We start from the raw sequence: 17651 nt of genomic DNA on the forward strand, positions 1-17651 counted from the left end.
GGCAATCAAACAAAACCAAAATCAGACAAAGCGGACTGAAGATTAATGTGCAAGCTTCTCCGAGGGAGAATTGCCAGTGCAAAACATTTTACACCTTTACAAGTTGAATTCCCTAAGAACACTGAAAGAAACGAACTCTGGATCTATTGCATATTTCTTCAGAGAATTCATTCAGAACAGTGGGTAGCCTAAGGTGGAGCAGTTATGCGCCGTAACTTGTGCGGCGAGTGCTAACAAGGCTATCAGAATTAGAATATTCATGAGAAGTTGGGTCACATTACAAGCATTTAGTATGCAGGAGGAGGTCCCATAGTCAAAGACTGTAGCGGGACCTATTTGCACAGTATATGGCGTGTTTTATATTTTGGTACTTTGTCAGTGAGAGTGGGATCTTTCATACTTCATCCTAACTTGTAAAGGCGGGAGAGTAAAATCATGCAGTGATTTTACATTGACAATATGAAACCTTTGGAACCATGGTTGTGTATGGAACTTTGGAAATTAGGCGAATATCTTGCTTCTGTAACAATATCAACTTGGAACAATAACGTCTTACATTTATTAACATTAGGTCTTATATTGTTACTGTATGGCCAGTCTTTGATTAGTGGCAGAGTTTATTAGCATGACTGGAAAATTCTAAGACTGAATGACCAGTGAAAAAGAAAGTTGTAGTGCCATCGGCGACACTGTATTTTGCAGAATCATCAGTGTTCGCTATTTCATTTACGTAAATAATAAAAAATACAGGACAGATACCACTACGTTTAGGATGCCACTAAGGACCTGCTTTTCAGTGGAGCGGTAATTGGCGATTTGAACGATTCTATGTTGCCTGCGGAAGCTACTACTACTCGCGTGCCATGACGGTCAAGTTTTTTTTAAAAGCAAAAATCTGGCGACTTATACAATCGAACGCATTCGTGAAGTACAAAAATACGCACAAGACTAACTTCCGGTTTTCTAGATTTTCTAATATATATTATGTTTGGGTAAGTAGTGCTAGCCCATTCAATTTGTTGTTCTGCAACTCGCATTGCGCTGGAGATTATATCGGTCAATTGACAGGCGCTTTCACACGAATTTCACGAATCATTTAGAAAATGCAGCCAGAATTGACATCGGTCACTAGTTAGAGATCATTTCTGTTGCCCCTTTTTTGAATAAAACAATCTTTCGCGGTCTTCATATTGCGCGGAAATACTTCTTGCCAAAACAGATACGTATGAAGTACAGCGAACAATGTAAGACTTTGCCAATTGCATATTTTATAGGTTTCATTTGTGATTCCCCCCACCCCACGCGCATCTTCAGATTTACTGCGTTTGCAACACAGTAACCAATTCAACGCAAACGGTATCTTCTAAGTAAACCTCTCCCAAAAACTATACAACCGTCGCCCAAGCCTTCCCCTTGCAGAATATCCCAGGAAATGTTGTGGTATACGTTGTCATTCTAAAGAGGCCACATATAACGGTCTCCTTTCTACTCGGAATATTTCAATACACTGAGTAGGTACAAATAAGTTATACCGCAGAAGTGCCCGCCGTCTGTCTGCCGCGTACTGCACTGTAATCACGCATTGCGCGGCAGCGGTGCATTCCACTCACTTCAGGGTTTCCTCGCAGGTTTCACGTGTCTGGTAGTTCAGTGTGGCAGGCCTGCCGGCGAGAGAGAGTCCTGCGGGGTCGCGAGCGTCGCCGCATGGTTATGTATCTGTATGCACCAAACAGCTTTTAGGCAGCACCAATGCACCAATAAGCAGACTCGGCTGTACTGGATGATGATGTAAAAGGTACTGTGCAGTGCACTCATTTACTCGTACCAGGGGGATTAGCGAGTGGTGCCATTAGAGAAGATGCACGGATATATGGATGCGCGACATGATGTGCGCCTCTTCAAGATATTTTATATGCACGTTGCATGCCAAAGTTTAATTTTCAAGATATTTTACATACACGTTGCATGCCGCAATAAGTTTAATTTTTTCCCCTTCTTTTTGAGCGATAGAACCCTAAAATGCCTAATTATCTTGCAGCTTTTTCATCATCGTAAGCCCGTTTTATGTCCACTACACGGCGAAGGCCCTTTTCTCAGTGATCTTCAATTAACCGCTTGTCTCGCGGTAAATATGTACTGCAAATTTTCCAATCAAATATTCAGTACGTTTTGGCATATGCTGACCAATCCTTGCTGAAGAATGCAGTGAGGTTTTCTTCTAACGCCATGCGTGCTGCACTCTGTTTCACACAGCGGCAGGCAACGCTAGCGGAAGCTATGTTCAAGTACAGTGCGGTCACAGAAGTCGCACTCCCTGCATTTCCCAGTACACAGTTGCTCTTGCTCCGTGACCTTTTCTGCGCAACAACTACTTCGTTATCGTAGAACTGTAACTTGTGGAAGTAAACTGACGTCAAATCACGTATTTATGCACGCACTTTCGGGCTTCCAGTGTACGACGCACACCCATGAGCAAAAGTATACGAACCAGGGATTGCCCGATAAAGCCATTTTTTCCTCTGCCTGTGAATGCAACTTGAAATTGAGGACTGCAGTCCAAACTTGGCGTTGTGAACTTTCCAGTGTACTCGTCAATTTTAGCTTACGCATGTCAATTACAAAGAAATTTAGTTTTTTCGACGACCCTGTAGTCCATATACTTTTGCGCACAAGTGTACAATATGTTTTGGCAACGTACACAACCTGTGCACTGCAGCCGCTGGTCGCAGAAATGTGTCACTTCCCTCATTCGTTCGTTGGTAAACTTATATCTGCGACGCCTTTAATCTAATTATGTCGTATATTGTCACACGAAAGCATCAGATCTATTGGGGGCTATAACGTAAAGCTATTCCAAAGTGTTCTTATTTTATTTCTACAATCAGCCCTCCCCGACTGGTAAAAAATAGTTTCCGGCCCACCCCCTCTTCGCTTGTCTGTCACGCGACGTCACGTTTTTTAAAGCTCTCCATGCGATATGACGTGTGCCCTCTGATAATGCGTGATTAGAGCAAATAAAGCGAAGATAATTATTTCCGATTCTACAATCTTTTTTTGCCATTTGCCCTCTTCTATCTATGGGTCAAAAATTTTCGAGCTGCGTTCACCTCGCCTGCGTCACGTGACGTCCCAAAAACCGCGAGAACTCACCACGCCAAAGTGACGTATATAGGCAATAAAGATGCATTAATATGACGAAGGTAGCTGATTTTTTTTTTCTGCAAAGGCCGTAGGCTTCCCCGTTCCGAAAGAAATAGAAGATGTTTGTCTACAGGTAACTCAGACATCGGCTACTCTGAGTTGACGGAGATTTATTTGCTGCTAACATACATTATTCCGTGGCCGCGTTACGTTGTCGAGTCCTTTCAGCACGTTTATGACATCGCTGTGCCGACACTTCTTCGCTGAAGATGCGCTTTAGCAGAATATATAACCTCCCGTTGCGCGCTGCGGCGATATATTTTCAACCAGCCACAGCAAGCTAAGCCAGGGGAAGCAGGCCAATCGCAGACGCCGGAATTGCCCTCTTCATCCGGTGATCAACTTTCACTGCGCGAGCTCGGCCCAACCGAAACCCTCTCCGCTGCCGCGTGCTCCTCGCCTCTAGTTAGTCAATCCGGTAAGAAGAACCTGTCCGGATACGTAATGCGATTCGTTTTGAAAGCAGTCAAAAGTGACCTCCTATAAGTTTTAAACAACGCTGCGGGTCAACGCCCGATGCTTCTGTCAGTGGTGAGCTAAGTTCGACGTCCGGAGACTGGAATGAAATGCAGATTGGAATAGTTTTTTGTTACATGGTCCCTAACGTTAGGTTGAATTACACGACATTGTACGCATATTACACATATCAATTTCTTTTATATGTGACGCTCTACTATATAACTATATATCTCTATAGCCTCCGTAGCGTTGCTATCTATATGACACGGAGCATAGAAGACCGGTGTTCATGCGCAAGACGAAAGCCAATTACATGCAAAGGCAATGAAAATGAAGTTCCGGAAAAGTACCAGCGCGCCACAGGAAACACGGTGGCGATCGACAATATCGAACGACAGGCGCCACTCTTACACTTGCTCTGACCACGGATGAGTCCGTGCAGCCTACACCGCGGATCACTCCGCTTGGCACTTCAAGAACCGCAGTGTGGCATGCAAGAAGACACCAATGGATTCGACCGATATCTGGCGCTCTACATGTCCGTCGCACGGCCTATGACAAACTCTTGGTTCGGGGAATCGCGGTCGCAGGTGACATTCCGAAGGAGCAAACTTACTCAATTATATACTTTCTCCCGCTCATAACTTGTGAACAGAAGACCCAAAGCGTCATTCCCCGCCCACTTTTCTTGTGATAAATATTTTGTCATATACCACACGTTACGTAGGCGGACTAGAAGTCGGTCAGTGATCGAGGCGTGCATCCGCTTCGAGGTATACCAAAACGATACTGCACGTCACCTTCTAAAGTAGACACAGCGATATCCCAAGAAAGAACAGTTTCGACCAGTTTTGTGCCGTCTCTCTTTCTACGATAACTCATCCAAGCGAGCCCATCACCGTTACTGCAACAGGTGTATCACGGGCTATCGACAGGCTCCCGCTTAGCTCCAGTCCTGGACCGGATGGCATCAGTTCTAAACTACAAAAACTAACTTCCCACGTATCAGCATTTATACTGTGTTTAATTTTCCAACAATCACTGGATACCGGCTGTGTTCCAGATGATTGGAAGTCTGGCCATATCATACCTATATTCAAATCTGGTGATCCCTCATGTCCAAGCAATTACCGCCCTATTTCACTGACATCAGTTTGCTGTAAACTCCTTGAGCATATAATTTACTCCCACATTATGAGTCATCTTAATGCAAATAATCTGTTATTCAAAAATCAGCATGGCTTCAGATACAAACGGTCTTGCCAAACACAGTTGTTCGAACTAACCACTGACCTACATGACTCTTTGCACAATTTGCTTTATACTGACGCAATATTTATTGACTTCTCGAAAGCCTTCGATCGTGTTCCCCATAAACGGCTAATCATGAAAATAAACAGCCTTAAGTTAGATGAGAAAACTACCCAGTGGATTAACGAGTTTTTATCTGATCGCTCTCAGTCGGTAACTATTAATAACAACCAATCTACTTTCTGCCGCGTTAGGTCAGGGGTACCTCAAGGGTCAGTGTTAGGCCCATTATTATTCCTAATATATATTAATGACATAGCTACGAATATAACTTCAACAATACGGCTGTTTACCGATGATTGTGTAATTTATAGACAGATAACCACCCCTGATGACGTTGCCATATTACAAAAAGATTTAACCACATTAGCTGAATGGTGTCGCGTATTGAAGATGGAAATTAATGCAGAGAAAACTAAGGTCATGACATTTTCTTCCAATCTAACCTTTCCATCTAACGTATACACTCTACGAAATTGCATACTCGAACGAACCTCTTCCTTTAAATATCTGGGCGTTATTCTTACATCTGACTTAAGCTGGGCCATGCATGTTGAGCATATTACTAACAAGGCAATCAAAAAATTTGGCTTCTTAAAACGCAGTCTGTACCTTGCAAACAGTGGCACAAGACTTCGTGCATACATCTCCCTTATCAGAACAACCCTCGATTACGCCTCAATTATTTGGAACCCTCACACAGCTAACCTTTCTGATTGCATCGAACCAATTCAAAATAAGGCCGCCCGCTTTATTTTGCGCTCCTACTCTCCATATCAAAGTGTGTCAGCATTAAAAAAGACCCTTAATCTTCCGGATCTTGACACACGACGGAAATATTTCCGTCTGTCTTTTTTTCACTCCCTTTACTATAGTGGTTCATCTTTTTCATCTGCTCCCATCTTACCCGCCCATTATCTGTCCACCCGCAATGACCATGTATGCAAAGTGGCTCCCATATTTGCTAGGACCGAAAAATTCCAAAATTCCCCTTTCGTGTTATCAGTGAACGAATGGAACGCCCTACCTGAAGATATTGTAACAATCACTGACCCGTCTGCCTTCCAATCAGCCCTGCGCACATTTTTAAATGTATAAAATGTTCAACTGCCACTTCTTGACTGGCCTGTGTTACATATATGTATAATTTCTAAATTTCCATTTACCCGCACCCACCTGCCACTTGTGCCTTGTTGAAAAGTGCCATGTACAGCAAATATGAATTGTACCATGTACTCTCGCCCAAATTACTTTTCGTTTTTTTTTTCCCTCTTTTTTTTTCATCTTTCTTTTACAAAGTGTTTCTTCTACCGAAATCTGTGCTTGTTGCCTTCAGTCATTTTTATTACAATATCATGTGTGAATTGTATCCCCCCCTATGTAATGCCTCTCGGGGCCTTTAGGGTATTGAAAATAAATAAATAAAGAAATAAATAAATAAACCGAAACCGGAATCACCGTTACCCGGCAGAATGACCCGCTGGGCTATTACGATCCTCTGTTTACAATTTAGGACACGCATCTTACAAGACTAAATTGTCCCGTGACTTAGTGGAATGAGAGTTATCCACGTAGAGTACAGCCTATAGAGTAATGCTTTCGTCGGCCAATTGGTCAGTTGAAAACTAGACCACTTTCACACGTGCAGTCGCAGTTGCACCTTAAAGCTGTTGCCGTCTAATATGCCAAGTCTGCTTGTGTTACCGATAAAAATGCGGAAGCGCGGAGTTCTGTGCCCCGACAAATCGGGGTTTTGCCGTTAACTTTGTGTGACCACTACTCGTCAGTTATGTCCCACGTCTGAGCCAAAGCGGCTTTCCGTTCAGGTAATACGCGTCAACGGACCGTACTCGGATGTTCAGCGATGGCGTTCAGCAAACAATGGTATTGCGACAACGGTGCTGGCGGACTGAACAGTGTCAGCTGTGGTACAACCGTTCACTATAGCGAGCAGGAACGAAAGCGGACACGTAGCTATAGGAACCGTGCTCACCGCTGTTTATCGCGTCGCCAACGTGCCCTACAGGCAAGCGGGTAGCGGCATTTGAAACGGACCGCAGCCACGGGTTCTCTCAAACAACTCGAGGCCCAGCACCGCGCTGGACTGCGGGCGTGGAAGGCACGCGGCCTCGAGTGGCTCGAAAGGACAAGGGCCACGCCGCTGGCGCACCCCCCCCCCCCCCCCCCCCCCCCCCAGTGCACGCCGCGTCCGCAAACCACGGCCGTCGTTCGCGTCGCGGCAGGGCAGCGCTCACCTGTGCCCGGTCGTGGCCGGGTCTTGGGTCGTCGACGGTTGCGCGCTCTCCCTACCGCTGCTCGTGCGGCTGCCTCAGAGGACGGCGGCCGCCATGGCGCAAGGGCGGCGGACGCAACGTGCTCGTCGCTGACCTCTCTCAGGTCGCAGGGTGCGGATGGGGTAACCCGCCGGAGCCCGAGCTCTTGCGGTTCGAAGGCTGCCCAGTCCGATCCTGCGTCGCTGCCAGGGCTCGAGCGCCACGCGACGCTCCTCGTCTTCCTTGCTTTGGGCGCTGAACGAGCCGCTGGGGGGATGCTCGGTGTGCGGACACGCCCGTGCTGCCGATGATGATCGTTGTTGCTGCGGCTGTTGTTGATTTTTAAGCATGCCACGGTGCCCACGAGGCGGCATTCGACAAAGTTAACAGTGTGCACCGATCTTCGCCCTTCTACATTAACAGTATTCGCTTGTTCTCCGGAGAGACGTCTTCTTCGCTCTTTTTACCAACACCTTTGTATTTCGTGGTATTTCAGTATATTCCGAAGCGCTGAAACACGGCATGCGAGGGTAGTTACTTGAAAGGGTGAAGGCCCGCCTCCTGCAATAACTGTAAAAGTGCCTTGTAGAAGCTGTGCCTGAGACAATATGTGCGCGCTCAGTCCTAGCTTGACTGTTATTCGTGTCTTTTTCGAGGTTGTGCAGTCCTCATTACTGAGCCCATGCCCCAGCAGCTCGTTAGCATGGGTTCAGGATGTAGAAGCAAATCACTTTGCACAGTTCACTGGGTCTCCGGGCATTAGACCTCAAGTACAATTGGCGAACTTGAAGGAAGAAACCAGTCAAAAAACACAAAGGACAAGAGGAGAGGTTCACACCACATCGACTGGGCGTTGTGGTGTGAACTAAGCTATGCTCAGCTAAACTAAGCTCAGCATGAGTTCTTAGTACCAAATTAGTGTAGCCTTTAGACTGAAGATTCCTAACAATAGCAGAACCAGCCAAGCCTCTGTGACCAGCTACATATATTTTGCTATCTTTATGCATCTATAATAATTCCTTACTCAAAATAGCTCATAATTTTATATCCACCTTCATTTAAATAAACGTCTTTTGTCATTAACTTAAGATAACTTTTCATCATATCATTAACAAGATCTCTTACGCCATACTCCCTATTCCAGCCTAACCTCTCCTCTTGTCCTTTGTGTTTTTTGACTGGTTTCTTCCTTCGAGTATGTACCAACTGGCCCAGATTTCAACCCTTCTACAATTGGCGAGACGTTCAAGGGCCGCCGAAAAAGACTGCGGGGAGGGAGTAGACACACGGGCGGAGGGGGACTGGGATTATAAGGTGCGCGGGTCGCGTCGAAGGGAGACTTTCGACCAGGAAAGATACAGCGGGGAGTCGCAGGGTAACAAGTACACTTCAGGTGACGAAGTATATAGACAGCGTCGTGGTGCCCTACGCAACCACTTCTCAAAGTGTTCTTGGAAGTGACGATGAGACAGAGGCGCTCTCAAGGAGGAGAGGGACACGAAGCGCGCAGAACGCCTACGTGTGACACAGGGAAACGTGAAAGATGGACTGATCGCTAGCGCTCGTCTCTTATATAGCATCTAAAGTTTGTGACGAGGCAATTTTGTCAATGCTGCCACGCCCTGAGTGCAGCATTGCGTGACCTCTATGCCATGGCGAGGGTGTTGCCTCGCATACGCTCAGGAGATAAAATGGACCGAGGACCAGAAAACTGAAAGTAATGCGCAGTTCCTAGCAATAAGGTTTCAACTGGGACCAGTTCCTAAGACATCACTGAGTCTGCTGTGCTGGCATTTTGCTAAAAGACAACGAAAATTACAAGGACTAGAAGGAGCGCATGTTGTTGTTCGTGCGTTTCCTTCTCGCTTTCGTTCGTTGTCCTTCCGCGACAAATACCAGCGCGGTTAGCCGAACGAGGGAGCTTCTTCGGCACTGACATCGAGGAGGCCATAAATTGAAAATGACATATTACATCTCTGCACGTCACCGAAAATAGGGACATAGACAACGACATAGAGGCTCCAGATTGAATCCGGTATCTTTCGAGGTAAAACAAATCGAAATCCGATTGGCCGAACCAGCAAAAATGCCGGTGCATACATCTGTAAAACTAGCAAAAATTTCAGCAAATAGTCCTAAACTGTGCTGAATTTACCCGTACGGAGAGAGCAGGCCCGCCAGTAACTACGAAGCTAAAACAGCCGGTTTAAGAAAACGCTGCAGGAAATAAAGAACATGGTTTAACCGGTGCAATTGTCGCAGTAAACGGATGCACGCAGGACGAGATGACCATTTGGAAAAGCGCAGAAATCAACGGATACCCATTTGAATAATTGTGCCACGGAAGGATGTTTTACAATGTGAAGATCGGCCCTGGGTCAGTAGTGAACGTCTCAGTGATGTCCACAGCTGTATTTTGACTTGCAACTTCTGATTCCCTCGACTTCGCTGGCAATAAAAAAAGTAAAAAAAAAACACGCAAGGTACTCCACCGGAGTTGTCTAAGTGTGCGTAAGCATTGGGCCAGTGGCTCATCTCCACGCAGCCCGACATCATTATCAACGTTATGAGACTTGATCCGACCAGTATAAACACTCAACCTTTATCGGTCGTTATCAGCATAATCGAACTACATCCGGCCCTTAATCGACCCTTAGCGGTTGGTATCAATTTTATCGAACTCGATCCGACCCTTATCAGCCCTTATCGGTCGTTATCAACCTTATTAATTTTTATTTATTTAGTTACAGTATACTGCGGTCATGAAAGACCATGCGTGTGGGAAATTTTTTTTTTCAACTGCACAGTTTTGTGGTACGAATGAAGACACGCGGCACACAAGCACACTAAGCGGAAAATACAAAGCAAACATATTAGTATATCCAAACATATTAATCCAACCGATCCTTATCAACACTTGATCTGTCCTTATCAATTATCAATCTTAACGGACGTGATCCAACTCTCATCGACTCTTATCCGTTCTTATTAACCTTGTCAGAATCGCTCCGACCATTATGAGTCCTTATCGCTCTTTCGAACTTTGTCCATCCGCGTCGAACCAGTATCAACCGTAATGAGACCCGTATAACCCCTCATCACTCCTTATCAACTCATTGACTGCTTGTCTGTCTGTGTTGCCCGACGTAAAGCGCATGAGCCCTCAGAGATCGGTGGCATTTCGGTCGGTGAAGGAACGCCACAGCGGAACGCGCACCACGCGGCCACCGAAACTCATCGGGAATGTGGCGTGTTTGGCATAATATTGTCGCAAGATGGCAATTTCACAAATCTCTACAATGCTCTAAGTCGGGTCCACATGTGGTCCTCTAGATGACTTTTATTCCATCATCAGCAAATCTTTCAAGACAGCCTTCATAGAAACCAGTCTCGTTTGGCATTTGTTTTGTACCGCCGGTGCAACACATTCGCATCGTTCAGATATATTCACCTCCTGCAAGCGTGGTTGCGTAGCCCACTGTTTAAGACACTGGGCTAAACACGCAAAATTGCCGCGCGACTGGCCGCTCGAGGCACTTCGCATGTATTCGTGGGGTTCATATATCACGCTCGGAAAAACACATTTATGTAACGCGTACTGAGCGACACAACGTTGTATCGGGTGTTTTTCATGTTGCTCTACATCTTTCTAAATGACACTTTTCGTTTGAGTAATTTATTGATTTATTTATATAATTAATTAATTTATTATAATAGTTGCGAAGTTGATTAGTTAATGAAGACTGATTATGCAATTAGGCGGAATGCAAAAAAAAAAATATTGGTATCTCCAAGCTACGGCAAACAACGTTACCTTTGTTCTGTCCAGCTACGTGGCATTTGCATATCTTTAAATCTTGGTGCATGATAGTTGGGACACACGGTATATAGCGCCGTGCATCGCGGCTCTGCCAGTCGGTGCGATGTGATTGATGCGATGCCTCAATATACCGCGAAATGAAAACACGTATAGAGCTGCGCTCAAATTTCGCATTAGGGAGTACCGTAATCGTCAGTGAACTTTTCCTTTCCAATTTATCCTGTTGTTTTATACAATAATTGCTTTATAGCAGTTCGTCCTACGTGACGGACGGACATGTTTCCTCGTTGGGTAGGCATAGAAATGCTTACGCATTTAAGATGTTGAACGTGCGTCGCGAAAACGAAATGGAAATGCGAAGCAGAAAACTAAGTTCGCGCAAGAACCAGGACAAAGAGTTTGCTCTAGATAAAGCGCGGTGATCCATACTAAAACTCAGAATTCCCATAAAGAACAGTATCTCAGCTGCTAAAAAAATTAAAAGTCAAAAGAGAGTCATGCACTTCTGAGGTGTGCTGTCGAACAACCACAAGCATCATGCCCAAAGTCTCGAAAAGACTACAAGGTCGGTGCAGATCGCACCTCGCAATTACACAAGACAGAAGCGTGCACTAAAATGCAAAAAAAAAAAAATGCGCAACACAAGTTAGGGTGGCAAGTGACAGTGCAACACAACGAGACAACTTGCCACATGCTACTATACTGGAACACATACCGTCGACGCATTTCCGATCGTCGTATAGAGCTCCTCGACAAAGGGTATCGTTTTCTTCAATGAGATTTCAATTAAATTTCAATTACCCGATAAAGTGAGCAATAACTGAAGCCGCGTCATTTATTCTTTGCGCCACATCGGCTGTTACCATGTAAAACTCAAATAAAAAGAAAGAAAAACTATAAAATTATAACGTCCGCCTGACGCTAAGATCACGTCCAGCAGCTTCTCATTGACATGTCTTCCTGGCCGCCCAAGCCTAAAACGCAATAAATGGGTCTAGAGTACTCCCCCTCTTACAAGTATCACAAGGCATCAACCATGCTGCTGCTTTGAAACACATCGTTAGCTGGGCTTTAAATCATAGAGGATAGACGAAAAAGACAGGGGACATACTCGTGCCACACATTTGGCAAATCGCGCTCGTCGTAGCTATACGGTCTTCAGCTTTCTTTTCCCAACAAACCTCCGACAGTTTGAAGCCGTCTCTGTTCTGTCAGTGCAGTCAGTTTACGACAGTGCCATGATTTCTGGCAACGACGGTCTCTGGTGCGATACCACAATATTCTGGCTGGCTCCCTGGCAAAATATGCACGACACTATACCGTGTGTTTCAGATAACGTTAGCCAAGCTGCTGTAATAAATAAAAAAAATGATTAAGAATGGAGAGAGTACAAGATGCGATTTTAAAGAGCTGTGACGTTCGGTCATCAGGCCTTTGACGACCGAACACCGAAGGCCTTAAAGTAGTGTCTTCAACTGTGCTTCTTTAATCATTCTTTTCTTTCAACAGGTTTGCTAGGGTTGCTGGTACACCCTATATCAAGTAACATTATATTCGAACGGTGGTCGCAAGACTATTTGTGCAAACACAGTAACGTTGCAGATGTGGGAAGTACAAGCTCCACTTGGGAGGCTCGCGAACGATGTGTCGCCCTCATCCGTGTTTGTAAGTACTTACTGAAATGTGGCTAGAAGATACAAGTCGAAATTTAGGTTAATGGTATAGCCAGGGAAGGGAGCCATCCTAAACTTTGAGCGGCAGGGCGTCTCAGAAAACACGCACGCACGCACGCACGCACGCACGCACGCACGCACGCACACACACACACACACACACACACACACACACACACACACACACACACACACACACACACACACACACACACACACACACACGCACACACACACACACGAATGCATATATATATATATACATATATATATATATATATATATATATATATATATATATATATATATATATATATATATATATATATATATATATATATATATATAGCTACCGATGACAGAGGAAAAAAAAACAATACCTTAACCTTATTGCGCATTTATTGAGAGCCGCGGACGGGTTAGCCTACAGCCAAATGCCTCCCACACTATTTCAGATTATTATGGCGAAGCAGCAAAATTGAAATTCAATTATAGGGTTTTACGTGCCGAAACCACGATCTGATTATTAGGCACGTCGTAGTGGGGGACTCCGGAAATTCGGACCACCTGGTGTTCTCTAACGTGCACCAAAACCTAAGCACACGAGCGTTTTCGCATTTCGCCCCCATCGAAATGCGGCCGCCGTGGCCGGGTTTCAATCCCGCGACCTTGTGCTTAGCAGCCCAACACCATAGCTACTAAGCAACCACGGCGGTTTATGGCGAAACGTGAAGTAAAAACTTAATAGTTCAAGATACATTAAAATCGATAAATAAGGAATAAGACGTAAAAAGAAAAGAAATGGCAAACACTCCCTGGTGAAAGAAAGAAGAAGCAAACGCTCAAGTCGATGAAAGTGGGTGGCGCCGGTTGTTTTGTCTATAGTTTATAGACTGACGGCAGCGCCACCGCAAATTCTTCCCGTAATTGTTTGCAGCTTGCCTCAGACAAACTCCTCCGCTTCCCAAAAAGGCAACCGCTAAAGAATTCCAGCGCCGAGATCACCCCTACCGGTGATACACAAACGCGATGTTATGCTACATTGTATTCGTTAACTGCGACGCGACGCAGAAAAAGAAAGAAAATGGCGGTAGTGCATGTGCCCGTGTTTTCGCGCTCCCTCTTTCTTTCTCTCTCGACCATGGGGCCTCCTCACCCTTTCGGAGCCTGACCTTATCGATCGCCTCGTGTGCGGGCGGCCTTTAGGGTGCCAGAAGAATGGGGACAGCCATCTCCCTCTACGGGGAACGTGCGGGATGCTCGGTTGGGACAGGCGAGGGTGGCGGGGCTTGGCGCCGCCTGGCCGGTGACCCCGAAAGCCGCTCGGCCGTGCGGCTTTTTCGCCGCTCCCTTGGCGTCGACTTCGAAGCACTGCTGCCGAAAAGACGTCTTCGGCGCGTACGCCCGAACTTCAGTCGACGCTTGTCGGCTTGGGCGCTATGGTTGTTTGGCGATGATGAGAGAGAGAGAGGCGAAGAGGGAAATGCCGGGAGGCTAACGAGGCACGAGCTCGGTTGGCTACCCTAACACTGCAGAAGGGGAAAGAGTGGAATAACGCAGACCACTCCCACCGAGCATGCCAGGAGCTGCCCCATATGTTTGACGTGGCACATGGCCTTGGACGCCTCTAGGTCTATTGACACGATTGCAAATCTTGTTTAACGAGATTTTAGCTGAAAAGACGAGTTGAACGCCATATTTCATGGCTGTCTTTTTAAACCCATGCCCCGTCTCATGTACGTAAGGGATGACTGCAAACTTTTTTGTCGTTTCGATCTGTGTCTGGGGTGCTTCCCTTTTTTATTTTCTTCATTAGCCCTTCACATATTGATACAATAGATTTTGGAAAACGGGCCTTCTCTAGACAATTAAGTTGTTGCAAAAAACTCAGATTGGCGAGGTCGTGGCATGACTTTCTATGTGCAGAACCTAAACACGTCATAGCAATGCCTCTTTTCACTAGTTTTGAGTGTGCCCACGCGTAATTTAGAATTGGTTTGCTTGCCCTGGGATTATATTGCAAAAAATAATGTTGTGCTGTTAATTTTAACTGTAAATCTAAAAACTGAATTTGATTAATAATCGGTAGCTCACGAGTAAATCTGAGACAAATTCCTTCTTTATCAAAGGCTGCGAGACTAACGCCAATATCTTTGCAACTTGTTTGAGAGTGGATAACTAGCAAGTACCATGACAAGAAAGAAAGTACCATGACAGGTAACACGGCAAGTTATACAATAGAAATAACTGAAAGCAAGATGACCTGTAGAACGAAAAAAAATCTTATGAAAAGATAGAAACAGAACAAAAATGTTGATCTATCACCGAGAATGGTGAAAAAACTTCTTTTTTTTTTTTCTTTTTCGAGCCGTATCTGCTACGTCAATACACGATCGCTGGATAAAAAAAAAGTTTTTTTAACCAGCGGCCGCGGTCAGTATAACGTCGGGGATTTCAAAGCATTTGCTATAGTATTTAGGGTCATTGTGGTTCGGTGAAAGCTCTCGAAATTCTGTAAATTCAGTCCCCAGCTCCTCTAGAATAGGATGCAGTTCGTTTTTATTTGCCGTCTAAAAAAATGCCCAATTAGACGTTGTTTAAATCCATGACGTCACAGACAGATGGTGCAAGAACGTCAAGGCGGTGTTGCCACGTGTCTTTAGTTTTTTTGCGTACTTCCTGGATTATCAAGCATTCTCCTGCGGCTAAATGTGTGTTTTTTTTAATTGGAAACACGCAATTTACTCAGACAGCCTGACTTACCTTTCTCTATAGTGTGCGTTTAAATACATGCACGGATGAAATGGGAACAGCCCTCTGTAAGCGGTAGCAACGATAAACGCTCTCAAAGCGAAAAAAAAAGCATGTGAGTAAGGTTGCCAAGAACACAGACCATGAACCGGCTTACTACCCTACATTGAGCGGCGAAGGAGAGGCCACCATAAAGCTGCTTATTATTATTATTATTATTATTATTATTATTATTATTATTCATGTAGACTTATACAAGTACCATAAAAAGAAAGAAAAATGGGTTAGCCATTGTCTCCTAAAACGGACGCCGCGCACTTTTTGTCAATCCCCTTGAAGAGAAAATTAAGTTGTGGGGTTTGACGTGCCAAAACCACGATAGGCATGCCGTAGGCGGGGACTCCGGAAATTTTGACAACCTGGGGTTCCTTAACGTGCACCTAAATCGAAGTAAACGGGTGTTTTCACGTTTTGCCCCCATCGAAATGCGGCCGCCGTGGGCGGGATTCGAACCCGCGACCACGTGCTTAACAATTAAGACCAACACCGTGGCCACTAAGCAACCACGGCGGGTGATCCTATTCAGACCATATAAAAGCTGAGGAGATGGAAAAAATAACGAAACGGGTACGCAAGCACAATGGGAATATTGTAGTGCTCGTCAATTTTCGCACCAAGTGTTCATATAGCAACGACGATAGCATGAAGGTAGTCGCTAAGCCGCAAAATAGACGATTCTGATAGAACAGGTGCACAAAGTATGTACTCCTACACACCCGAGTTGTGGGCGCACGTACAGAGCAAACGTCAAAGCGACGGCCAGACTTCAACATGTCGAACACACGCGGGATGTTTGCTTACGCTGCCTCTAAGCGTACGCGTGCTTCAAACACGGAGTCGTCGGCGTTTCGGTACAGCAGCTCGGTAGCGCAAGCTCGCGGCGCAGGCGAGTTTTTCCTCTGACGTAATTCTCCGGAAGCGCCCGGCGCTGCAGTGACGACGCGCACCTAGCTCTACTGCACATATTCGCCCGCGTGGGAGTACGATGAATGAACTCGCTAAAAAATGAAGCATACTTAAAGAGACACTAAAGGCTACTATTAAGTCAACGTGGACTGTTGAAATACCATCACAGAAACCTCGAAACGCTTGTTTCGTGCCAAGGAGAGACTTATTTTAAGAAAAAAATGCGTTCTGAAGCGTCCGCGTACCTCTAGCGCAGTTCAAATCGCCCGCCCTCCGATCGAGGAGTACTGACATCATGGTCTCATAGTGACGTTGCGCCATCGGTGAGTAGAACGGCGTCCGCAGACGGCGCTACGGCTTTTCTGCGCAAGAAGCGAACGCGCGGCCAGAAACAGAGCCAAGACAGAGCCGACAGCAGAGCGAAAGCGGGAGTATGGTGGCTAGCGGAAGGAGAAACGAATTACGTCCCACACTACGTCCCACGGCACACGGAGAGTCCGTTTTCGTTAAACTATAGGCTGCGGCGAGCTCGCAGCGTGGTCGGCGTGGTCTATGAGAAGCGACGAGCCTTTTCGCACTCGCAACAGGGCATAAAAATATGCGAATCGACGCAAAACTCGGCCTAGAAACGTGCTTCGCCACAGCTAGGGCTCAATACGACCCAAGCTGGCACGACCCAGATGTCGTTTCCCGCACTGCCACCAGGCGCCGCTACTATACCTCAAACTCCTGCGCAAGACGCCCATAAGCTGGTACTTCATTCTATGACGCGAACTTCGACGCTCGTCGCAATGGACCCTGACACCGACAGATTGGCTCGCGATGGTGGGCTCAACTTCAGCGATTTGAGCACCGACGAGCGCGACCTGCTGCTGAGGGCTCGCACTGCCAGCGTCGTTGCGTACTACGACGGCGGCCTCGACACCGGCTCTCCGGAGCGGGAAAGCAACGAGGGCTTCCCACGACATCACACGGACGTGGCATTCTCGCTGCTTGTTCCAAATGAAAGTTTCGCGAGCCAGCAGAACCCTCACAGCACGACGCGATAACGAAACTACTGAAACTCCAAAGCGTGCGCGGCGCAGAGTCGAGCGCGCAGAGTCGAGCGAAAACGAAACCTTTCGAACACCCATATTACTGAAGGGTAACGTCAAAATGTTATTTTTTCTTAGAATCGAATAGACGTAGACAAGTAGC

General features: G+C 46.0%; 1 protein-coding gene across 6 annotated transcripts in view; it reads right to left on the bottom strand.

Moving 5' to 3' along the window:
* Positions 1–17651, bottom strand: part of LOC142576384 (cholesterol transporter ABCA5-like) — a 152245-nt gene that overhangs the window by 94191 nt on the left and 40403 nt on the right. The window contains exons 1-2 of one of the 6 annotated variants that reach the window (XM_075686496.1): positions 7227–7267; positions 1611–1680 (exon numbers count right to left, since the gene is read on the bottom strand). The exons of 3 other annotated variants lie outside the window; for them this stretch is intronic. The gene's annotated coding sequence lies outside the window, so the exon portion shown is untranslated. Of the gene's footprint in view, positions 1–1610; positions 1681–7226; positions 7322–17651 lie in introns of those variants that run through there. 2 more of the 6 variants (XM_075686497.1, XM_075686498.1) reach the window with 2 other exon arrangements.

Source organism: Dermacentor variabilis, chromosome 3 (assembly GCF_050947875.1).
Source record: "Dermacentor variabilis isolate Ectoservices chromosome 3, ASM5094787v1, whole genome shotgun sequence".
Classification (NCBI taxonomy): Eukaryota; Metazoa; Arthropoda; class Arachnida; order Ixodida; family Ixodidae; genus Dermacentor; species Dermacentor variabilis.